General features: G+C 38.4%; 1 pseudogene; it reads left to right on the forward strand.

The window, feature by feature from the left end:
• Positions 1–621: 621 nt before the first annotated feature.
• LOC149261782 (eukaryotic translation initiation factor 3 subunit A-like) overlaps positions 622–24,690 on the forward strand; it is a 64,559-nt pseudogene continuing 40,490 nt past the window's right edge.

Here is a 24,690-nt window from a genome sequence, read left to right on the forward strand (position 1 = left end):
GGCGACCTGGGTGAAGTTGTTCGAGTGAACAGGTTAGGGTGAACGGGTGAACGTGCGAACGGGCGAGGGCACACCATGCACAATGAAATGGTGGAAATGGTGAAGTGTTGGAGTTGTGAACAGAGGTGTGACTTGTGTGGAGGCACCCGTGTGTGGCGACTTGGTTACAACAAGGCATGCCCAAGTTGGGCAAACAATACGATCGTGCGACGAGGTGAACGAAGGGTTGGTGAGTCATGCGATGACCATGTAGAGGTGCCGACAAGCTAGGTGACTAAGTTTGCCGAAAGTTGGAAAATTGGCTAAGTGTAAATTTGGGGTTTCCCAAGATTTAACTTGTACTTATAAAAGAAGATTATATATATTGATTCGGGTAGACGCATATTGCAGGGAGTTGCCCCTCCCTTTATATTGTTGTGCATTTCTCTTGTATAACATTGTTTATGTGAATGTTATGGGCTTTCACTATATAAAGGACAAAGATAATACTCGGTAACAAAAATAAACTAAGAATGGAATGTTAGGCGTAGTCTACAATCATAAGTATTGGTGAAAAGAAAACGGTTGGTAGTGCCGCACCTCGCTATAGTGCGGTTGGAAGATTACCGTCAGTGTAGGGGCATGACAGGTGGTATCATAGCTGATTCAGGTGGAGTGCAGATGAAGGAAGCTGATCTCACCAATAGGTGGAATCAAGAGCTGGTTCAGTTTTGCAGAGGGAACCTGGTGAATAGTGAAGAGTCAAGAAAGATGACTATCTTGCGGGACATGTGTTTTGCAACCTTCAAGGAATTTGAAGGAAGTCTACTTGAAGAATCAAGTAAGGTTGAACAAAGTTTTGTAGAATGGGGCAAAGGCTTGTTCAAATCAAAGGATGCTCTTCATGCTTTGGTCAAGGAAGGGATTTCTGACGGGAATAGGGATGAAGCCTATCGACTTGCAAAGGAAGTAGACTTGTTTGATGCAGAACTCAAGGAATTGACGATAAGGCAAAACTTGATTCGAGAAAAGTGGAAATGGATAACTCTTGAGAAGAAGCATTCCATAGCTTTGACTCATAAGGAGAAAGTTGTAGGATGCGATGGTAAGAAAGAAGAAGCTGTGATAGTTGAGGATGTTGCAGATGTGACAATGATGGAGGACAAACTTGAGGATGATCAAGTTGGACCAGGATCGTGCAGTTTGCAGACATGGGTGAATGAGGATACTCACATGGAGGAGCCTCATGATGACGATGATGTAAGTATTATTAAGTGTTTCACTTGAGCATTTGGTAGATGAACCATATGCAGGGAAGAGCAAAATCAGTTTGCCGATGCTAGGGAGGATCTTACCATGGATGTCTACGATGAGACCTTGCATGGAGAAGCAAGGATTGTTGACTGTTGCAGGACTTGTTGGGGTTGTTTGTGACCTTATGGTAGAAGGTACAAGGGCCTGTGATAAGGGAGGAACATGATGATCATTGAGGAGGAATGGGTCATGCTTTAGCCACATGGAGAATTGGCTAAGTGCCCGACATGACTCATGGGCAGATTGAGGGGCACACACCTGGCTATGATGATGCTTGGGTGGACTTCTCATGGCTAATACTAAGAAAAAGTCTTGGTGGAACCTTTGGTAGGTAGCTATGATGGAGAGACTCATGTGATGATGATATGGTTGGGTGACTGATTTCACTAGACCGAAGATTGCAGACTTGGAGGAGGATGATTGATTGTTATGGGTCTACTTAGTTGGACTACATGGGAAACTTAGTCATGGACATCAGGTTGGAGCATGGGAGTCTTATGCAGGGACATTATGCAGGAGCACTTGTAGAGGTGTCACTTATGGGCATCCAATGAGGAGTGCCAAGGCAAGGATGTTGTGCAGGTGGATTTGCTAGTGTGACATGGAGATGTTTTACTTATGAGCCGATGGAGAGGTTGTGCACTCTTGTACAACAAGGCCATGGAATTGGATGGAGTTGTGAGCAGACTATGGAGCATTCCTACTACATGGAAAGCTGAGGCATCTTGCAGAGACCTTTGGGCCGAGACATGTATGCTTGTTAGAGTGTTGGACTTGGAGGATCTGATGCATTGAGGAGCTGAGGTCAGAGACTTTGATGCAGGATGGGATGCATACTTCCGAGTACATGTATGGATGTGGCTTGGAAGTGTGACTTGATGTGAAGGATCGATATGAGACACTTTGGAGTGATGGAGTTACAACGATGATGATGCCTTGGTGACAACACTTGGGCATGGGTTCAGCCGAGACTTAACCACTTTTGACACATGGGAGATGAGACAGGTGTATACTTGTTTCTATGATAGACTTGAGGGATGGCACATATAGATATGATGGAGATTGCTTCGTGGACCTAGATGTGTCACATCGAAGAGTCAAGGTTTGATGAGAGGATCTCTTCACTTTGAGGAGATGGATGTTTTTCAGATGGATGATGATGTTGGGGTAGATGTGGCTGATTTCATGCAGCACATTAGTACCAAACTTCATGGACAGCATGTTACAGATGAGATGAGGACTACTTCATGGACCTGAGCATGGCTTACACTTATACAAAGATGGACTCTTGATCGAGTTGAGGATGTGACAGGATGTTCTGAGAAATGACTGATGGTGGCATGAGGATGTACATTCTCATGGTTTGAGTGTGACAATTGCACTGATCACCCGACTAGTTCAAAAATGGGGACGCGTAGTGTGCAGAGATGTGTTAACATTATGTTGGAGTATCATGGTAGCAGTTCACACGATGATGATACATGATGAGCTCAACACGGGATGTTGCAAGAAGCATGTAGCTTGAGATGGAAGGGCCAACCTTCCACGATGGGAAGCAGCGTGTGGAGATTGTGACAGGGTGGTTGACGATCATGGATTGAGATGATTTCTGATATATGACATACCGATGGGGTGTGTGCCTCGATATGATGATCTTGGTGATGGATGGTTGCCGAGATGATATATTGTTGAGGATGACAATGACTTCAGGTGGGGGAGGATGTAAGGACCTACGGTCCAAGTCACCTTCACTGTGCGAAGTGCTTGCGAGGAGCATGAGAAAAATACGAAGTGAACAAGCCAAGAAACGAGTTTATAAGGTGTTGGGAGAGTTGGGGAGGTGGTCCCACGAGTTGGGCAGGCCGACCCTCCTCCTAGGCGAGACAACACATTGTGAATGAGTCGGCTTGGGCATTGGGCGTGGGTCGGCCGGGTGACACAACTTGCCACCAACCCATATATATTGGTGTGCATTTATGGAGGCAAAGGCATAATTCGATCAAGGAGTTCTACGGTTGCAGATGAGCCCACATGACAGGTGAAAAACTCGTGCAGGAAAGTCTGGTGGAAAATTCAGGTGAGAAACTCGGGCGAGGTCATCGAGCAGAAAACTAGGGCAAGGTCATCAAGCAGAAAACTCAAGTGAGGTCATTCGGGCGAACCGAGCAAGGTCGTCAGGTGACTCAGGTGAAGTCGTTCCGGCGAGCCGGGTGAGGTCGTCGGGCGACCCGGGTGAAGTCATTTGGGCGAATCGGGTGAGGTCGTCGGGCGACCCGGGTGAAGTCGTGTGGCAACCTGGGTGAAGTTGTTTGAGTGAACGAGTTAGGTTGAATGGGTGAATGGGTGAAAGTGTGGACGAGTGAGGGCACGCCGTGCACGATGAAACGGTGGAAATGGTGAAGTGTTGGAGTTGTGAACGAAGGTGTGACTCGTGCGGAGGCGGCCGTGTGTGGCGACTTGGTTACGACGAGGCGCACCCAAGTTGGGAAAACAACATGATCGTGCGACGAGGTGAACGAAGGGTTGGTGAGTCATGCGGTGACCATGCAGAGGCGCCGATGAGCTAGGCAACCGAGTTTTCCGAAAGTTAGAAAATTGGCTAAGTGTAAATTTGGGGTTTCCCAAGATTTAACTTGTACTTATAAAAGAAGATTATATATATTGATTCGGGCAGACTCATATTGTAGGGAGTTGCCCCTCCCTTTATACTATTATGCATTTCTCTTGTATAACGTTGTTTATGTGAATGTTATGGGCTTTCACTGTATAAAGGACAAAGATAATACTTGGTAACAAAAATAAACTAAGTATGGAATGTTAGGCGTAGTCTACAATCGTAAGTATTGGTGAAAAGAAAACGGTTGGTAGTGCTGCACCTCGCTATAGTGCAGTTGGAAGATTACCATCAGTGTAGCGGCGTGACAAGTTGTGTCACACCCCCAATTCTCTTTTCCTTAAATTGGCCGAGTGCGGCACCGCCTAAGTAGTTAACATCTTCCATTTTTAGCTTACTTTACAAACTATGCCTTAACATTCATCATAAAAAATGAATAACATATTAATGTGCGGAAACCATTAATATAAAGACATCATGAACAACAGCATAAACACAATCATATGCAAGAGAAATCTTTTATTATATATGAGAGAGTTTGTACAATGACCAGGAGCTTGGCTCCATTGGCGTTTACATCCAAGTCAAGCGCCCACCCGTGCAAGAGCACACGGTGGTCTCACCATGACTTCACCCAAAATACAACATGAGTTTCTTTGCCGAATAGGCGGGCGCGCCCGTGCACGACCCATGCCCAACACAATCCAAACTCATATACAATACTCTGGCAGGCAGGCACCCTAGCGCATCCCCCACCCGCGCCCCAACCGAACTCCAAATTTGCGCAAGTCTTGTGTATCCCGCCCAGCGTGCGGGCGCATTAGAACTGCGACACGCTGTGGCTATACCCTTTATTCTTGCGCCTTTTCTTGTTGTTCGACTGAGCGATGTTCGATGGTTTGAAATGCCAACTCCTCCACGCATATATATGCTACCGTCATGTAGCACCACGCCCTGGCCGACACTTCAATTAAACCTCCAACCGCCGCATCCTCAAACGATATGCAACGCCATCATATGGTCGGTTCGCCCTCCATTTGCTACACTCCTCGGTCGGTTTCATGAACGAGCTCCCCAACTCGCCATATAAGCGTGGAACGCCATTCTGCCCGTGCATATTAACATAGCGCCTCATCCTTGGTCGCTCCACGTACTATTTTATGCCTTAGTCGCATTGTGGAGTGGGCGGAGCATGCGCCCGGTCACTCATCGACCGCAGGGAGTTACATCCTCCCCCACTCGAACTCATTGTCACCCTCGACAACCTCGACTGCCTCAGAAGCTTCCTCTCATACTTCTCAATCTTCTTCTTCCATCTCCAAAGTGAGTCCTCCGATTCCCAGCTTTCTTCCTCTGGTGCATTCTTCCATCTGACAAGAAATTCCCACTTCATGTGGCAACCAATCCCTGTAGTTCTGAAGCTAAAATCTTATCCAACTCCAGTCCTGGCTTGTCCACAATCTCGGCTGGTCCTCTCGGTGGTTCATCTCTCTCTGGACGTCAACATCAAGTCTGCATCTCTTCAACTGACTCATGTGAAAAACCGGATGCTTCATGTGCATATGGTGCAGAAGCTCTAGCTCATAAGCAACTTCCCCCACTCTCTTCTTCACTCGGAATGGTCCCTCATACTTCTGTGTCAGTTTGCTCGTAGTCCCCTTGGCTGGCTGAAACTGCTCCCCGGTAATCCTGAGAAACACCATATCTCCCACACTGAAGTGCGCATCTCGTCTTCCTCGATCAGCCGATTTCTTCATTCTCCTTGCAGCTTCGTGCAAGCGCAACCGTGCCAACTCCAAGGTCTCATCCCAAGCCTTCATGAACTTCTTCGCATGAGGACTCCTCAAAAAACCTCTTGTCACTATGGTATGCTATGCAACCGGCATCTACCCATTCACCAACTCAAATGGACTATACCCCGTTCTAGAACTCTTTTGAATATTGTAGCTGAACTGAGGAATATCCAAGAGTTCAGGCCAATTCTTCTGATCAGCCATCACATAATGTCTCAAGTAGTCCTCCAACAATGCGTTGATCCTCTCGATCTACCCATCTGTCTACGGATGGTAACTTGAACTCATCAATAACTCTGTACTGACTAACTTGAACAATGTGGTCCAAAATCTGCCTGTAAAATGCAATCTCGGTCCGACATGATGCTTAATGGCATCCCCCAATACTTCGCTATGTTCTTAAAGAACAACTCCACAGTCGGCTCGGCTCCACATAGTATCTTTGTTGGAACAAAGACAACATACTTGGAAAAATGATCAACGACAACCATTATCCCATTATACCCCTGAACCTATGGCAACTGAGTGATGAAGTCCATCGAGACACTCACCCATGGTCTCTCAGGAATCGGTAAAGGCTGCAACAGTCCTCCTTGCCTCTGAGTATCCGATTTGTCCTGCTGACAAATGATGCACGTAAGTACATACTCCTCTACATCCTCTTGCATCTTCTCCCAAAAGAATCCTCTCTCCAACAATGCCAAAGAACGACGCATCCCTAGGTGGCCAGCCCATGGCGAGTCGTGGCACTCCTTCAAAAGGTGCCTCCTGAGCCCAGATGACTTTGGAACATAGAGTCGGTTTCCAAAGAACAAGAACCCGTCTTGTAGAAAGAACTTTCGTGTCTTCCCCTCCTTTATCTACTTCACTATATTATGCGCCAAAGTATCGGTTTCAACACTTTCCTTGAGCTTATTCTGCATCTCTTCTGACATTTAAACTCGACTCCTACTCCTAGCTGCCCGATCTTCTCCCTCCAATGCCGCAAGTTGTCCCTTCCTGCTAAGGGCATCTACTACTGCATTGTGTCTTCCCAGTCTATACTCGATAGTCATGTTGAAATCTGCCAAGAAGTCCTACCAACGAGCTTGCTTCGCAGAAAGCTTCGGTTGTGATGCAAAATAACTTGCTGCAATGTTGTCCGTCTTGACAACAAACGACTTCCCAATCAAGTAATGTCTCCACACATGAAGACAGTGAATGATTGCAGTCATCTCCTTCTCGTGGACTGGATACCTCCGTTCTCTATCCTGCAACTTCCGACTTTCGTACGCCACCCGATGCCCATCCTGCATAAGAACCCCTCCTATGGAAAAATCCAAAGCATCAATGTGTACCTCAAACGGTCTCTCGAAGTTAGGCAACTTCAGTATCGGTGCTGTAACCATCCTCCTCTTCAAATCATCAAATGCCTTCTGACATTTATCCATCCAACTTCACCTCTTCTCTTTCTTCAATAGGTCTATCAGTGATGATGTTACCTTGGAGTACCCCTCTACAAACTTCTGTTGGTAGTTGGTCATGCCCAAGAACACCCTCATCTCATGGACATTCTTCAGTTCAACCTAGTCCTCAATTGCTTTCACTCTGCTCGACTCCATCCGTATGTACCCTTGACCAACAATATGCCCAAGGAACAGAATCTCGGTCTGAGCGAACACGCACTTAGACTTCTTCAAGAACAACTGATTTGCCCTCAGTGCCTCGAACACCATCGCCAAGTGCTTCTTATGATCCTCCATGTTGTCACTGAACACCACTATATCGTCCAAGTACACTACTACGAACGAATCCAAGTATGGTCATAGGACATCATTCATCAAAGTGAAAAACGTAGCAGGAGCGTTACACAACCCGAATGGCATAACAAGGAACTCAAAGCTACAATACCTTGTTACTATCACGGTCTTCTTCTCATCTCCTTCAGCTATCCGCACCTGATAATATCCATGCCTCAAGTCCAGCTTGGAAAACACTCAGGCTTTTGCAAGCTTGTCAAAGCAATCAACAGCCAATGGCAAAGGATACTTGTTCCTTACCATCTTCTTGTTCAATGCATGGTAATCACAGCACATCCGTAGCTCATTCGAATCCTTCTTCTGCTAGAACAATACCAGAGCTCCATAAGGGGACCTTGAAGGTCTGATGAAACCTGCATCAGCTAACTCCTTTAGCTATCGTTTCAATTCCTCCAACTCAGGTCCTGACAATCAATAAGGTGCTTTAGCCGGGGGTTGCTTTCCTGGCTCAAGCTCAATGCTATGGTCCACTGCACGCCTTGGTGGAAGCTTCTTTGGTAGCTCATCAGGCATCAAATCCGCATATTTGGTCAGCACCTCGAAAATCTCAGCTGGAACAGGCGTCCCCACTCCATCACCTTCGACATCCTTGAACATCACCGCATATGTCTCCATATTTGACTCCTTCATAGCCTTCTCCAAACTCAGTGCCGAAACATGCTGCACCTTGACTTCCCTCCTTTGCCTATGAGTGGGCAAAGTCCAAGTTTGTGACTGTCCAACCAGCACCACCTCATCACAGAAGGGGACAACAATAGCCATGTTGCCCTTCAAAAAATCTTGTCTGAGTATCATATCGAAGTCGTTCATCTCCATCACTGTGAAGTCCAACTAACCCTTCTAGTATTTTATCTGCATAGGCACTTCGTGTGCCAAACCCGCCACTTTAGCTCTAGAGTTCACTGCCTTGACTTCCACATTCGATGGGAAGATCATCGGTCTAACCTCTTTTGCTAACCGTGTCATCATGAAGATATGAGTGGCCCCCATGTCCACCAGAGCTTGAATGGTCTTGCCATGAACCATCAAGTCCATGAAACCCAGACTGTTAAACCATGATTTCTCCATAACTTTTCCCTACATACATGTCTGTTCTCTGCGTTCATCAAGCAACGACTTCACTCCTTGTGAACCTACTCTGATACCACCTGTCACGAAGTGCAGGTGTGTATCATATTCATCATACACTGGCTTCAATCATCACAAACTTGCTCTGATACCACCTGTCACGCCCCCAATTCTTTTTTCCTTAAATTGGCTGGGTGCGGCACCGCCTAAGTAGTTAACATCTTCCATTGTTAGCTTACTTTACGAACTACGCCTTAACATTCATCATAAAACATGAATAACATATTAATGTGCGGAAACCATTAATATAAAGACATCATGAACAGCAGCATAAACATAATCATATGCAAGAGAAATCTTTTATTATATATGAGAGAGTTTGTACAATGACCGGGAGCTTCACTCCATCGGCGTTTACATCCAAGTCGGGCGCCCACCCGTGCAAGAGCGCACGGTGGTCTCATCACGACTTCACCCAAAATACAACACGAGTTTCTTTGCCGAACGGCCAGGCGCGCCTGTGCACGACCCATGCCCAACACAATCCAAACTCATATACAATACTCCGGCGGGCGGGTGCCCTAGCGCATCCCCCACCCGTGCCCCAACCGAACTCCAAATCTACGCAAGTCTTGTGTATCCCACCCGACGTGCGAGCGCATTAGAACTGCGCCACACTGCGGCTATACCATTTATTCCTGCGCCTTTTCTTGTTGTTCGACCGAGCGATGTTCGATGGTTTGAAATGCCAACTCCTCTGCGCATATATATGCTACCGTCGTGTAGCACCACGCCCTGACCGACACTTCAATTAAACCTCCAACTGCCGCATCCTCAAACGATATGCAACGCCATCATATGGTCGGTTCGCCCTCCGTTTGCTACGCTCCTCGGTCAGTTTCATGAACGAGCTCCCCAACTCGCAATATAAGCGTGGAACACCATTCTGCCTGTGCATATTAACATAGCACCTCATCCTTGGTCGCTCCGTGTACTATTTTATGCCTTAGTCACATTGTGGAGCGGGCGGAGCACGCGCCCAGTCGCTCATCGACCGTAGGGCGTTACAAGTTGGGTCAGGTGGGAGAAGGGTAGGAAGGGACGAGGGTGACGGGGGTTATGTTTTAATTGTTTTTTTTTTTGAATTACCTTTTTTTTTTAAATAGTTTTTATTTTTTATTTTATTTTTAATTGTTTTTTTTTTTTTTTTTCATTTTTTTTTAGTTTTTAAATTTCAATTTAAGTTTTTATTTATTTATTTTTAATTTTATTAATTTTGTTTTTAACTTTTAAATTTAAATATATTAAATTTTAAATTCTTTTATAATTTAAATTTTAAAATATATTTACAAAAATAAAATTAATTTGTTTTTTTTTTTAACTTATTTTTTTAATTTTAATTTTAAATTTATTTTTTTAATTGTTTTGAATAGTTTTATTTTTATATTTTTATTTAATTTTATTTTCTGATAATTATTTAACATTTTTTAAAATGATATATATATTTTTTTTTAAATGGTCCTTCTTTTAATTTATATATATATATATATATATATATATATATATATATATATATATATATATATATATATATATATATATATTTATTTATTTATTTATTTATTTATTTTTTGTTTGTTTATTTTTTATATTTATTTATTTTTATTTTTTTACTTAAATTTTTCATTTTTACAAGCTAGTTTCGATTTAGTTTTTTTACATTTTTATGGTTTTTTGTTTTTTTGTTTTTTTGTTTTTTACATATTTTATGAAATTTAATTTATTTTTTGTCATGAATCGTCCCCTTGTCACCCCTGGCCAGTTGAGCCTCTGGGTCACCGCAAATTGTTTTATTTATTTTTTAAATGTTGTATTTTATTTTTGTAATTTTTTTTTTTGGGTCTTCTTTTCTTTTTCTTTTTCTTTTTTTTTAAGTTTTACACGGTATGGTTAATTTTTTGTTACATTTTATAGGTTTCTTTTATGTCATTACTTTATATTTTTTATATTTGATTTTTTTTGTCATGTTTTATTACTTTTATGTTTTAATTTTTTTTTCAATATTTGAATTTTTGTTTTCTTATATATATATATATATATAGATAGATAGAGAGAGAGAGAGAGAAAGATTATTTTCTTTGTAGGGTATGTGTCAATGCTTCTCTAGCAACCCGATCCCATTATGTGCAATTTGATCGCTGATTTTAATTTTTTCATTATAATGAATTGAGTCTACCCCACAATGTGTTAATTTCATGGTTGGTCTATAATTTTTCATTACCATGGGTTGAGCTCCCCTACACTGCGTGTCAATTTGATAGTTTATTTGTAAATTTTGTTCGCAATGTATCAAGTTGTCTTAGGCTAAGATTTCAAAATCGCTATACAGTTAGCATTTAAAAAAATTACTCTTGATATAATAACTCTTTCTTTCACGTGTTCATTTTTAAAGTTTTTTTAGTCATAAATTTTTTCCATAATGTCATGCTTAAAATATTTTGAAAATTTAAGATTGTTTTGTAGTCATAATCTTTGGTTTTATTTCCATGGTTGAAAATTTGTCAAGATTTTTAATGTTTTTCTAAGTCGTGACATTTTGTCTTTAATGTTATGGTTGAAACCAATTATAAATATGTTTTCTTAGCACCATGCTTGAAAATTGTTGGAATTTTAAGTTTTTTCAAAGAAGTGATATTTTAATTTTAATGTCATGCTTAAAAATCATTGGAATTTTAAGGGTTTTCAAAGACGTGATATTTTATTGTTAATGTCATGCTTGAAAATCATTGGAAATTTAAAGTTTTTTAGAGTCACGATATTTTGTTTATAACGTCATTACTAAAAAATGTTGAAAATGTACCATGAAAAAAAACGTTATTTTGGCGTCAACACTTTTCGATTTCAAGGTGTTTTTTGCACCAAACAAAATGGCTTTTATTGTTTTTCACTGTTATTTTTAGAAGATATTGAAAAATTACTCTGGAAAAAAATAAAAAATAAAAATAAAAAATCCTTGTTCTGGCATCAACAATTTTCGATTTCATGGTGTTTTTTCATGTTTTTTTTGGGATTTTTGGGCTCAAGTACCCGTTTTGAGGTAATAGTTCTCGTTTGATCGGTAACTATGTTTGTTGCTATAGACAAGGATTTTAGCAATATGTTTGTAACTAGTTCCCATGTTGTTTCATATCTTGTGTGATTTGCCATCGAATTTCCTTGTTGTGGTTCTGGATCTCCTGCAGTTGTGCTATTTGCATAATGGATTTCCATGTTGTTGTACCGAATCACTTGCTATTTCATATCTATTGCTATTTTCATATCACATTATGTGGGGTTAATTAAACCTATGCCTACAATATTTTATCATATTGTGTGGGGACAGATAACTCCTAGCATCAGAAAATAAGATGATTTTCATGGTCTCCACTAAGAAAATTCTGATACACAGCTCTGTGCAAGGCTTCACAACATAGTAATAATCATTCCAAACCATCCATGTTAAAATAGAAAGAGCTATGCCCACAAAAGCATAGCCCCCATAGGTAACGAGTTCTAAAATTTAAAGTGCATATAATGACAAATGTAACATCCAACTTAGGATTGAATACTCAATGTTTCGGGACTAACCTTCCTAAGTGGACCTATCATGAGGTCACAAAGGACTACATAATTTCCAAAAATGCCAAAACGAGAATATATAAGTCCAAAGCATTTATATCATAGATAAGTGTCTTGTGTGTGAGGACACCTGAGATCTGCTCAGCTAACTTATCCAGTACTTCAATCCATTCTCATATTTTGTGCCACTTACTCAAAAAAAAATTCCCATATGCACTTAATTTATCATGAACCAGCCTCATAAAGTGTGTGGTTCAATGGACTTGGTGTTGTCTTCTATGGTGGTCTTTGTATATCAGGTTGTATATCGAGGTCTTCCTATAACATATATTGTAAAGGAACATGGAATTCTTAAATGGGGTGAATTAAAGGGATAGATTGAACTATGAATTAGTACTGGTCTGAGGGTGGGGATAGAAAACCAGAGCAAAGTTAGAGTGGAGACAATATCTTTGGAAACCCATGTTGCCTTGAGGGTGGATACATTGATCTCTAGAGTCCTTTACTGATTAATGGGTGTGGGGTATACATCTCTGGAGTCCCTCAACAACAATTGGGTGTAGGAGATTAACTCTGGAATCCCTGGTTTGGTCACAAGCTCGGTGGTGGAAGCTACATTATCTGTACATTGTCAAATGATGGGAGGAGAACCAGGGAAATTATGCTCATGGAATCAAACACCTTAATATCAAGGTCATGTTAAGAAAAGTACTCTGCTATTGGGCGGAGGGGGAGACATGGTTAAATTTGTATACTGGTAGCTTAACAGAATTTAACTTCTATTTTGGGTGATCTGGTAATGCTTATATTATGTGTTTACAATGGGCTCTTGATAAATGGAATTCTACTCTTACAGTTTGAAATTATTTGCATATAGACAAGTAACATAGCAAGTGAATCTTGCAGCCTTAAAACTCTGAAGCCATCCACCTGTGTCACACGGTCTCTATATATCATATGTGGATGATTCCTATTGTAATAATAATTTCAAATTGGATTCTAATACCTCCTGTGTACCCATAGTCTCAATGTATGCTAGTCACTTATTTCTATGAAACTAGCTAATGAATAAATGTTGCTCTTCCCTTATACTATATCTAGAACTGCCAATAAGGGTTGCACTCAATTCCTGTAGCAGTTGCAAAAAAATTCACCATGGTTGACTATGCATTTTTCTTAAGTTTTTCCTTGTATAGTGACAAATCTTAAGAGAATTCCTTTGTACTAGTTAACAATCTCTAATCTCACTTTGGGGATGAAATTTGGACTGTATAGTATGTGGTGTAAACATGCCATAACTGTATGTGTGGAGCATATTGTCCTCACTGTCATAGGGATTTCAGCATGGGTAAAGTTGATCGATAAGACTCTATATGTTGAAGGCAATTACCTTCATTACTTTAGCCTCCTTGGACATAACTTATACGTAGTTTATAGATAATTAAATTTTTCCAACTTGGAGTGTGACCCACTCTTGTTGAGTTAGTGCAACAAGTAATGAAAATGATGAGGAATTGAGTCCAAGAAATACCTATCGGGTTTGTGACACAATCCAAAGCATGATTTTGAAATCTACTAACCATTGCATTCACCACAAAATTTCTTATAAAGGCATTATACTCTCGTGAAGACCAAATCTAGTTGCACTAATAATGGTTCCTAAGAATGATACCCTATGAATAAGGTAGATAATACTTAATAATGCTTACATCTTAAGGGGGGTCTGTATTCGTAATGATTTAGGTGATGTCTTTCTTCATTAATTAAAATTCTAGTGTTGTTAACCTCAGCTGAATAATAAACCCTAGGATCCTATTGGTGGATCACCCTTTCATTCATTACCTTACCTTCTAGATTTTGCTAGTATTTAAAAGACATCAATGATACATATATCATTTCAGGTATAAAAAACAACTTTATCGAACAACAAATTGTGTAAGTTTTCTTTTATTTGACACTCGAATTTTTCTAGAACCACAACATAGTCTATGTTATCAAGTTTCATAGCATAGAATCTTGTCATTTTTAGCCATACTAGGAAGTACGCTCAACTAGGTAGAGTTTGCGGGGTGGTGAATCCATACAATAGGTCTACTCTTGTGACAAAAGTAAAGACTCATGACTGACGAAACATTATCCATGCTATCAAGTTCTAGGCATTACGAGCCAATCCCTATAAACATTAGATTGCAGAAAGAAGGATGTATGCAACCCTGTCCAATATCTTCCCATAATATGTTGCTATAGAAAGAACTGCCATGAATTATTGTATAATTGATATTATGAATTATGGGAACTTCTAGTAAAGTCTGTGTGCTACTTTTGTAATTACAAATTTCAATGTTATAAATGTCTTAGTGCCAACATGTCTTACCCTAGGTATGACAAGAGTTTACCAGGGTGGAGTAGGGTGTCATGAAAGGGTTACAAAAGTGATGCCATGAACCTTGCCTGAAGGTGTGTAATGCCAATATCTCAATATAGGGTATGATACTTTGTGACCTAAGACATGTAGCCTCGTTCCCTTACTATTCCATATATAATGATATAATGGCAGGTACCATATGTATTATGGTTATGAAACATTGTGGTGCCAATTATGCTATTCTCATAATTACCACAAAAATATTGGTCCCTACTACAGGGAAAACTTACCTTGATGGTTATTAGGAATCTAATGAGAACAATTGGAAACAAGGGAATTTAATTACCTATAAACAAAGTAATTCCTATCAGACCATAATTGTTACTTGTTTACATTCCAAAGATGTGCTAAAGATTACAACTTGCAGTCTTGAGTAGATGTTGAACTTATCACAAGGAGAAATTGGAATTCTACAGGCATACTGGTATCTCAAGTTAGAGTGTAAAATATCTTGTTAGCGGTCCAATGCTAGAATATAGGGATTGATTATGGTAGTTAAGAAAATAACCAAAAATCAAACAAATACAGTGATGGCCATTCAAATCCTATAGGATTATACTCTATTTCGAGTGTGTGTCCTTGTGTATCGATGTCCCTTAGATCCCTGTGATGTGTTGTGGATGAGAAGGTATAGTATGGAGTTATGTGGAGGCATAAAAACTAAACTTAATATGATGCATGAAAAACACTTGTAGACAAATGATAATGGTAAGATAGGTGAATCTTAGGTGTTTCCAATTAACTTCTATGAGCCTACGAACTTTGCACATAATGACTCCACTACAAATTGGAAATTGATGTAACAATAATTATTTCTTCTACTTTCCTTATTCCAATTCACCAAGGTCACTTTGATACACAAGGGAAAGATCATACTAGCGATAACAATGTTTTTAGGTCTTTTATGGGTAACTAGAGAATAGATATTTAGGTCTCTTATGGTTTTGAGGTCAAGTTGCAATTTGTTGAAGTCAATATACCACATTCCACAAGAAATGTAGTTGATTTTGGCACAATCTAAACAACCAGAGATTTCCTAGGAATCCCACTACTAGAATTGTTCCCATGCCCCTTAAGACCACATGGTGGCTATCATCACCCCATATGCACAACTTACCAGTCTTAGTAATTGCACATGTGTGGTATTTACCACATGCAACAAATGTAATAATATGATTTGCTATAACATCAATTAATTATGGTTGAGAAACAAATGCACCCATACCATGGCCAAGTCAACCATTCAATTCCTTAATTGTCACTGTATGAGAAATAACTGTCAAATATTGGTAATAAATTTCCAAATTTGAGTTTGACAACTAACATAGTGATCACATGCCAATCACATTGAACTCCATTTTCTCTCTCTTAACCCATAAAAGAGAAATTTCGGTGTATCCTCTAACTCAAGGTAAACATGAGAAGAAATTTTAGTTGGGTATGAGGCTATCTAACTAATACCATAGATTTTACATGACCATGAAAGAAAATTCTTCATAGGTTTGGGTTTTTTAGAGTCTTGGTAACTGGCACTGTATAGCTATTCTTAACCCATAAATTTAATTTGATGGCATTGGAATGGCATGCCTCAATCTATTATGTTTATCTAATGAAAATAATGCAATAGCATTCTAGTATACAATGATGAAGCTTATGTTTAAATGCTAAGTTGTTACCAAGCAACAACAATCCAAGTACCTTGTTCCTAAATGAAAAGTGGAATTCTAGATATTGTGACAAGTTGACAACTCTTAAGCCACTTAATTTAATTATATTGGATGGCTCATATTTTGTTTAATGCATTCTACAATCAAATAATCAAAATAATTAGTGTTCAATCGAATTATGAGTTATGTTGAGTTCATGCTTCTCTTCAGGCTATTCTCCAATAGGCATGAATGAGCTCTGTTTCTGTATTGTTAAGGGATTGGTTCTTTTGTTTATGGTTCAATGGCCAATTCCCTATTATGGAGAATGTCTCCAAGGAATTGATGCCTACTTTTTTCTTACAACTTGGTTACGAAAAAGGAATTCTATTTTTTGTTGTAATTCTAAATACACTTTTCATACTGCAATTTTGTGACCATCTGAAAGCATACAATTATGTAGCTCTCGATCGATCAGTTATTCCTCTTCACCGCTCTTCTTGTATTTTAACCTAGATCTATGAGGCTCATTTCCTAAGCCTAAAATTATTAGGTGCCAACAAATTGGAGGATAAAACATGATAAGATAAACATTCCCATCACCATCCTTGATGGGAAAGATATAGCATTAATATACAATTGTTGATGAGGCGAGATAGGAAGATAGTTCATGGAGACCATACAAAAAATGACTTCCTTAGCCACCTTACGCCTAGACCGAGTTAAAAAATTGGTTGTCTCTCCACAATTTAGAACCATGGCTTAATCCTAAATGATATGCCCTTGGAAAAGTGACAACAAATTCCCATGGATTCTACACCAACCCGCAACAAAAAACCCATACCCAAAGTAGTATTTATGGGGAAATAAAATTTGTCTTCTCACCCAAAATTGTAAATACAACAAGAGGAATAATATGCTCCCCATAATCCTAAACTTGTATAACTTGTTCGGATGGGAAGAAACTAATGGTAAAATAAAAACAGGGAAACATGGCTCATTGAAGGAGATGCAAACTAAATTTTTTCATACATATGCAAAGCATTGAAAGAATATGGAAATAAACAAGGAAGATGGAAGCCAAATGAGGATATATTGGCAAAGGTATTAAAAAATGAGCTAAAATCCTATTCTATTCATACCAAATGAACGAAAACCCAAGATCTAATATCAGGGGTATAGAGCTTTTTATAGGATTATATTTAACCTTAATGGTAGAAGAGTCAAGAGTTTTAGGGAAGATGTTGGGGGCATTCAACTCTAATTCATAGCAATAATTACCAATGTCTGACCTAAGGGGGTAGGTTGACTCTGGTGAAATCAATATTAATTACTATCCTTATCTATTGGCACACTCTGACACATATCCCTATAGGAATTATTGAAAGGATTATGAAAAGTGACTTAAATTTCTATTTTCCTTTAACAAAGAAAAAGTAGGGTTCCCTCTGATAAAGTGGAAAGGAATTTCCAAACAAATTGAATATTGAGGTTGGGGGTCAAGATACATAGCTTTGGGAAGGCCCTAGCTACCAAGAGTTTGTAGAGAGTAATAAAAGGTGATGTTACCCATGGATCCTCTATAATTTGAGGAGTGAATTAGTGTCCCAACTAACCCTATTTCAATTGTCATGTGAAATGCTCTTCTTCAATATCTCTCTTCTAAGTATTAGAAAATTATGAGAAACTTAGGATATGTGAGGACTCCTTAGTAACGTGTGAAGGAACCCATATGATGCCTGATCCAACTATTCAATTTATTCACAATAATAGTATCTTCCCCTTTGATGATACTGGAAATGCCAACAACCACCATTTGAAAGCAGTGTCAGAAAAAGCAGAAAGGTCATTCTTAGCCTTGGAAGGTGATTCAAAGGATAGCTGGAATGACTATGACAAAAGAGTACAATATAAGTTCAAAAAAATTAGAGATGAGTAAACATAATCTTGTCCAAAAATCTAGGTATAGAATCATAAAGGAGCAATGTTTGTGCCAAGAGGCACTCTCCAACCGAGTATGGTAGAGATAGTTAAATTATCATAGATCCATCTTAACTGTGGATTTACCAAGCACCGAGAGGGATCAAATATGTTGAGGTGAAAACCTCTTTTAGAGTGAAAAGAGTTTTGATCCCTCTCGATGCTTGGGAGATCCAGAATTAAGATGCATCTAGGTTGGTTATTGAAGAATTGCAAGGGGAACTAGCTGGTGGTGGAGAAACAAATGGAAAATATAAGCACAAATCAAATCAAAATTGTTCCATTGGTTAAACCTAAGGAAAAAAGTTATTAACTAGGGACAAATTGCAACAAAGAACTTCCGAAGGACCAGGAAATTCTATTAAACCAGGATGCTCCCATTTTTATTATATCTTAAGAGGTCTATACTGGACATCAAGGCTATAGTAGAAAAATTTGTAGCCTTTCTTGTTCTTTGATTTATTCCCAAAAAAAATTATGTTTTATAGAGAAACTAAAGCATGATAATTTTATTAACTCATTTGATTTGTTTCTACTACCATATTTTTCCGACTCAATATGTTTGTAGTAATTTTTATGTCCCTATTATTTTTCATACTTATATGTTAAATATATGTTTGAGTATGAAAGTTTCCACAGATAATGGAAGCATCATAAAGTCAAGGTCAAAGACTCGGAAAAATTCATTGTTTGGAGAAAAATCAACCATTGTATTTGGTTTTAGGAAATACACTTGTTTATGGTAATAAATGAACATGTTTTGTAGGCCAGTTATTTCTTGAGATCAGACATGATTAGGGCGTGTGTGCTGAAAATGTATATTTGTTCCCATTTGTCTAAATATTTGCATTTTGGTTTGAAAACCGTAGAAATCATGACGAAATACCATGGGGTGAGGTTGGCATAGAGTATGTGGTTGAATTCACAAGTGTCTTTACTGACAAAGAGAAAGAAAATTCTCACTTGAAGGTTTGTTTATTGGTAGATTTTATGTTTCTATGGTGTACTTTTACAGATGAAGAACTCAACTTTTCCATAGTGATGTTGTTTTTTGCAAATAAATAATTCCATAGTTATATTTAGAAGTTGTCGATATTTCAAATCTAAAATAGGATCTTTTTTTGGATTCAAAACATGGACAAGTTTGAATATTCCCATTCCATAGTTCAATTATCGTTGGTTTTCCTTCCTTCAAAGTTTATCCCACATCCTATAATTTAAAAATATAATGTACCTATTAGTTCCAGTCTTCGCAGCCTGTCACCAGGGATCAAAATGGGCTCTTACTATGTCTGGTTTTCAGAGATGTTTTGCACATGATCTTCAATGCAAATCATATCCTAAGTATTTCCATAAAAAGAAGCTCAAAAAAATATTTCCAACTGTATATCACACTCCTGTAACGGGTTTCTGGATCAGAAGATATGATCGAAATGAATGAGTGATTCTCGGTTATGTATGTTTTGAGGTCAGTTGCTGCATACAATAACAAGTTTAGTACAAGATCAGTTTCTGAAATAATGGTAAGGGATTTTTCAAAAGTGAAAGAGGTTTTTGTCCATCACATATGAAATAAAAATAGCCTCCTTCAGTTTATGCACATGTGCTAGTATGTAGGAGATATGCAGTGATATTTGGAGCCTACATTAAACAAAGCAAATTTTTCATATTTTTTACTGTTTTAGTCATTTTAGTGTGGTGCCATTTTACAACAGATGGAAAGTAATTTTGAAAAACCCAAGGAGGTTTCTATTAACCACGAGCCATATAACAAAAACCTCTTTGAGTTTATTCACAGGTATCATGAATTTGAATATGTGACTAGATGTTTACAGCTCATTTTGACAGATTTAAGTTTTTAATGATTTTCTGTTTTAGAGATGATTTTGTGGCACAAATTCCGAGCAACTGGAAATGAATTTCCAGAATTTGAGAGAGGTTTTTATCCAAAATGACCTTATATACAAAAATTTCTTTCAATTTTGTAACAAGTGTTATGGTTTAGGAGATACGAGTTCATATTCAACACCTATTTTCAGAAATTCGGTCCAAGTTTAATGTAACTGATTCTATTTTGAAGAAGATGGTTGAGCTCAATTCCCTTAATACAGGGATGAGCTAAATGTGTAGATTTTATGAATTTCATAGTGTAGAGGTTTTATTTTTGCAGCAGAGAGGTTGTCTTGTATTTGTGTAAATTTTTTCCTGAATATCATTTTAATAAAGTAGTCTTTTGCCCTTTAGATCTGGGATTCATCACGATGCTGATGTTTAGTATGTTTTTCCTATAATTCATTTACACATTATGTTTTTTCTTCCTTGTTACAGCATTATCTAAGTGATATGTTAGGAATTCATCTGTAATGATGCTCCTTTCATGATGATTTTGTTGTTATTTGTAATGGTTGTCTTAACAGAATTCATCCTTGGCTAGATGCTCTGTTGAGAAACCTCATGATTCTCTTTCATCTAAAGTTGTTGTTGCATATTCATCCTTTGTTTGATGCCTACAGGGCAGCGGGCTTTCTCCCCTGTACTTCTCACATTTATAATCTTCACTTGGCTGAACATGGCACTTAATTTGCCCCTGGTTTGCCGGCAAAAACTGACATCGATTCCATAGTCCAAATCATCCTTTCTCTTGTTGTTTTGACTCAAAACAAATCCAAAGAAACCCTAATCTACTATACCTAGCCTAAAATCAGCGTTCATTTCAGTCATCTCAAGCCCTAGTTGCCAATATCCTAATTGAGATTGACAAGGAGAGAGCCCTCTCCGGACCTAGTAGGGCTAGCTACCAGGTTAAGCGTGGTTTGATGTTACCCTAGACCTACCTTCCTTCAGCCTGAGGTCAATATAGGCTCTAACAGAACCTAAAAGTTAGTTATATTTAGAATTTGTCGATGTTTCAAATCTAAAATATGATCTTTTTTTGGATTCAAAACGTGGACAAGTTTGAATATTCCCATTCCATAGTTCAATTATCGTTGGTTTTCCTTCCTTCAAAGTTTATCCCACATGCTATAATTTAAAAATATAATGTACCTAAAAGTTTATTAATCATATTTGATGGAACCAAAGGTTTATCACATGGTACTTTTGGCATGTGACCACTCAATCAATCAGCTCAACTAAGTAGCCATGATAGCTCAATTTCTTATCAATGGCTCCCTTGTGGGAGTGTGCCAGTGATTTTTTTGAGGAATCGAACTGTTTTGGGGGCTATAACACTACACCACTTTCACTAACCCAATTTTCTTCTAGTGGCCTCCTTGAGATATATATATAAAATTAATGTTCTTTTAAAACTTGTCTATCAAAGTGTTGCACAAACAAACACACAAATATAGTTGTTAACGAACCTTCCCTTGCCCTACTTGTGATGTTGAACATTTCCCAAGTGTTACAGAAACATACGTACAAATACAACTATTGATGAACCTTCCCTTCCCCTACCTGTGATGTTGAATGTCTCCCTCGATACCCAAGTGTTACACACACACACACAAATACAACTATTGATGGAACTTTCCCTACCTGTGATGTTTAATATGTCCCTTGGTAAAAAATGGTTAATAATTAGTGGTTGACATTTATACATAAGTTTTTATTAGGTCAAGCCCTATATATTGTTTGTATTGTGCAAAAAGTAAAGTACTAAATGCCAATTTCGAATTGTTTCTGCAAATGGGATTTTGGAACCATTTTTTTCCTTAGGAGTTGTGTCACGATGGTTCCTTCCATTTTTTATTTTAGCTCTTTTGTTTACAATGTTATAGGCATCAATTTTCTTATGTAACAACTAGTCTTCGTGTTGGGAAATGTTGAGATTGGGGGGGGGGGTGTGGGGTGAATCAGTATTTTAACTTTCACTATTATGATTTTCTTTTTCAAACAGTATACGCTACTTTATTGAAACCAACCGGCGTATGTTCGCGACTATAAAGAATGAAACCAGTGTATATGTAATAAATAGGTAATTCATTGTCTTAAATCATTGTGTGATGCATTAAGAAGTAAACAAATTTAGTAAGAACAAAATAGATCAACACACATAAGAAGCACACATGAACACCAACATTTTTTAGGTGGAAACCCAATGTGGGAAAAAACCACCACTGCTGTCATCTCAATCTTCAATCTTCTTATAATAAAAAGTGTTTACAAATTTTGTACCAGTGCAGACTTTTCCAATACGTAGGCATCTACCTGTTGAGGGCTACAACCTTCTCTCATTTTTTAGCAGTTTATTATGGAAGGGAGCTCCAACCCCCTAGCTCTTGCACTGGCTGATATGTTTACCAGTACATAGGCACCAACCTACAGAAGGCTACTACCTTCACTCTTCCTCCAGGGACCACGTTTCATAAATTTTCAGACTGGATACTCTTGGTACATAACAACACAATATGAAGGCCATGTTTCATCAAATTTTCATACTGGACCCATCAGTAACATTGAAGCTCAAAATTAATCACCACTACAATAACTGCATCTACCAACAATCAATCAATCTGAACAGTCAGATCACTGTCACCAGAACACAGAGCTGAACCTAGAACACTGCATCAACAATCAGAACCAACTGCAACCTCAAAAATCATATGTCAGAATGTATACGCTACTTCAGTGAAGCCAACTTGTGTGTATATGCTACTTCCTTTAACAAAACATGTGTATACCTCGAAAAATACTAAATCATAAAAACCTCTGAATCAAAACTTTACCAACCAGAATATTCTGAAGATCTACAATCAAATTACAGAGTTATAAACTGATAGTAGCAAAGATCACCCTTCTTACTCAGTCAATCAATCAATCAAAATCAATCTCCTTATACAGTCAGTTCTAATTTGAAATCTAATGAAGACATCACTAGCAAACAACAGTAAAACATCATCACTAATCAGATAGACCAGTCATCTCTGAACATCAAGCTTTTCTTCTGCACACGCTACTTGGAGGTGCCAAACCAGCATGCGTACATGCCTTCACCAAGGCGAACCATCATATAGATCTACAAATAATAACTTAAAACTTCACAAATTTTCCAAAATTTAGTCATACCCAGATCATAACATGTATAGGATAAAACGTGTGTTAACATTCAGATCTAACCCAACAATTATCATATCATACAATGATAAGTCATTTCAAGTCTCATGATCCTAATCCAACATTGTATCCAAGGTGCACAAGATATTTCAGATCATATCAAAACCATAGCCCTTACAACATAAAATATAGTTCAGATAGAAGTATTCATGAAAAACCCTTTCACTTGCACACTTAGCCCTTTGATCTTCTCCTCCTTATATAGTTTTATCCTTTCTCAATACCTCGAACCAAAAAAACACTTAGAACCTGTGGTATTCTTGGACGAGATCAAGTAGCCATTATTCTACTCAATATTGTAGGCTAATACCATGGCATGGACCCTTGGTATTCATTAATCTTAATTTTCCTTACTTTTCCTTCCCATATGCGCTTTTTCTCTTGTGAAAGGGCGTGCTTGTATATGCTACTTGGACTAGGTGAACCTGGGTATACAACTTAAAATAACTTAAAACATTATTTTTCTTCAATTGTTTGATTCTGATCTGTAATCCTTTGTCCCATCATCATGTTCTTCTGTACCATTACCGTGTTACCTCTAAATTGACCTGTTACAACATGAGTTTACCTTTATCAAATCTGAATTGACTTGTGAGTGGGTTTCCATCAAGGACAACACATGTACCATAATGCCAACAATCTCCCCCTTTGGACTTGATGGAAACCATATTGGTGTTGATTACTTCAAGTTGTAGAACCTGTTAGATATATCAAGCAACACCAACATACTCTCCCCCTTTGAAGTCAAGGGAAAAGGTCGTACCAAGATATTCTCCCCCTTTGAGATATACTATGATGTCCATGCTCCCCTTGAGTACATGCAGAGTCTGCAGAGATATTTTTCAAAAGAATAACATGACTCTATAACTCAACTATGTGAGTATGACCTTCCTATCAATGACTCATACATACATCAATCACCCAACCAAGTGGGGATATACCAAATGTTCATACATGACTCAAAAATTGTAATTATTATGTCATCCTTCCCATCCATAGTGGGGGTACAAATTACATCAAATGTCCAAAAGGACTCCTTAATAGACTCTGATAGAAAGAGTCATACTATTACACCATAGGTCTTTACATGACCTTTACAATAAACGATATGAATATCTAAGACCATAGCTGAATTCAACAACCATGATGCCAACAATGCATAATGTTTTTGAAGGCTAATTCTCCCCCTGACCCTGTGCTACATGTGCATTGTCAACAATTCATTCATCAAGGCATATTCATCAATCAAATAAATAGTAATTAGCATACTGTAACCATTAATAGCAGATTGAACACCCATGTCAGAAACTGATTCTGAGTCTGACCCACTATTTTTCTA

The sequence above is a fragment of the Pinus tabuliformis genome, chromosome 6 (genome assembly GCF_031772625.1).
Source record: "Pinus tabuliformis cultivar Carrire ecotype Pingquan chromosome 6, CPIR1, whole genome shotgun sequence".
Taxonomy (NCBI): Eukaryota; Viridiplantae; Streptophyta; class Pinopsida; order Pinales; family Pinaceae; genus Pinus; species Pinus tabuliformis.